This window comes from Propithecus coquereli, unplaced genomic scaffold (genome assembly GCF_000956105.1).
Source record: "Propithecus coquereli isolate 6110/MARCELLA unplaced genomic scaffold, Pcoq_1.0 Scaffold159, whole genome shotgun sequence".
Classification (NCBI taxonomy): domain Eukaryota; kingdom Metazoa; phylum Chordata; class Mammalia; order Primates; family Indriidae; genus Propithecus; species Propithecus coquereli.
This window is the reverse complement of record NW_012140413.1, coordinates 334,308-336,564: the sequence shown is the minus strand read 5'-3', so window position 1 is coordinate 336,564 and position 2,257 is coordinate 334,308.

Here is a 2,257-nt window from a genome sequence, read left to right as displayed (position 1 = left end):
TATTGTAGCATTTACAACATTTTGCCTTGTTTCATAGATACTTAACACATATCTTTGTGGGGGGTTGGGGTGTATATGTCCTGCATTAACCTATAAACCCCTTGAGGAAAGGTACAATTTCTGAAACATTTTAATGTCTATATTTGCATAGATTGTGGTGAGTTCCTTCTGATAACTCTTTTCTGTTATATTTCTCCCTTTACTCGGACATCTACATTTCCTTCTTTTATTCTTCCTGATTTTTTTTTTCTAAACAATCTTACAATTTTGGGGTAATAACACCTACCCTCTTAACGAGCTTTTTTATGCAGAAAAATAGAAAACTACATGAACATGAATTTTCAGTGCAGAATTGGGAACCATTTGATAAACACTTTTTGCGCCATCTGTGATCCTTCAGCAACCTAAACACCTGGATATGTAGGTGAACCACGGATAAACTCTGCGTATTTTCCTATCCACTGCCACATACTGCCTGATTACTGGGCCTGATCCTGTGTTACTGTCCCAAGGCCGTCCTAAGAAGCGTTGTTTTTATCTGCTTAGTAACTCCCCAGCAACCAGCTGACTGCCTCTCCTGCTATATAGTGATTATGATTTCTGGCTTCCCATAGGCACTGAACCTACATATTTTACAAAAATTACCTTTGAGGACCGTGTAGACCACACATGCCTCCTCCTGCTCTGCTGGGGTTATCTTTCAGAACACCAATATGTTCTTTGAAAATGAAGGGTTAAGTACTGCAAGCACATGCATTTTTATTAAGAATAATCGATGTGACACAAACACATGTCTTAGCTATTTTTATAATTGGCCCATTATAAATGCCAACTGCCTTCCAATTCAGCAATTAGGTTATAAAAATTAAATCATGAATCTTATATTTTATATCAATTTCATTCTCAGTAGGGAATATTGCAATTGACACTAAGGCAAAATAGGAAAGAATACACAGGGCATGGATAGCACAAAGGAATGATTTATTAATAAGCGATTACATTTTACACACTCTTCTAACATGAAACCGAAACATCATTTACAAAGAAATATGAAGTGAGGGATTTTATATTCTATAATAAAATAGTTGAGAAGAAAGATTATGGAATAATACACACATAGACATTTTATAGATATATATGTGTGCATATAGACAGGATATAGATCGATGATAAATGATAACAGATACTAAAGGAGGAGAGAGACACATCTGCTCCTGTCCTCCGAAGAGGTTTGAAAATGAGTGTATTGAGTTTTAGAAATCTGAAGACAAGGAAATGTGATTGAGGAACTCTTAAGATTTGTTCCTGAACAATGTCCCTGCAGGTGGGACTTCTCCATCTACCATGTTCACCCCTCTAGGGCAGGCAGCGACTGCATGCACCACATGAGTGTGGGGGACAGATGGCGGACAGAGTGATGCTAAGAGAAAACTCAAACACTGCTCAGACCTCCATTTCCAGAGGGAATTCCTGATGGCCAAGTGAGTCAAATGCAGGCTCAGCTGGCCTTAATTGGGCCTGTGGAGTCCCTTATGTTTCCAAGATGACATGGGCTTAGTGTCTGAATGAGCAATAGGTCTGGCCTAGGGATTCTCAACAGTAATAGTCTGTAAAACTCTTTGGAAATGGACATGCAACAATGAAAATCACCCATTGATTTCTCTTTGCAGGATTCAAAGAAATCTCAAAATTTCCTTCAACATTTGATCTGTTTCTTGCCAAGCCAGAAAAACAATGTGTATTCCACTCTCCAAACTACTTTTTTAGTAGTAGTATTTTAATAGCGAACATTGTGGATGTTCCTTTTTAGCATTTTTGTGACACCTCTATTATACCACTTACAACATTTTTACTGAAATTATTTGTGTATGTGTCTGTTTTGGGTAAGAGACTGCAGATGCTCAGGAATAGATTATATCTAATATATTTTGTGATCGCTGATGCATAGTCCCTTCCATACATAAAATAAGGACCCAACATTTCTGTTAAATGAATGAATAAATGATGGCTATGGCAAACAGGCATAATAACTGTCCCTATAAATATTTTTATATATTTATAGACTCTGCACATATTGATGTTTCCACAATTGACAAGATTTTTATATTTGTTTTTCTTTTTTCTCAAAAAGTTCTTTTTAAATGGGTAGTAGTTTAGATCCAATGTAATTAATGTCAACATAAATAAATGGAGGGGAGGGATCATATGACTAGTTAATATTTCCATTTGTAAATATGAGAGTATTTAGAAACAAAAA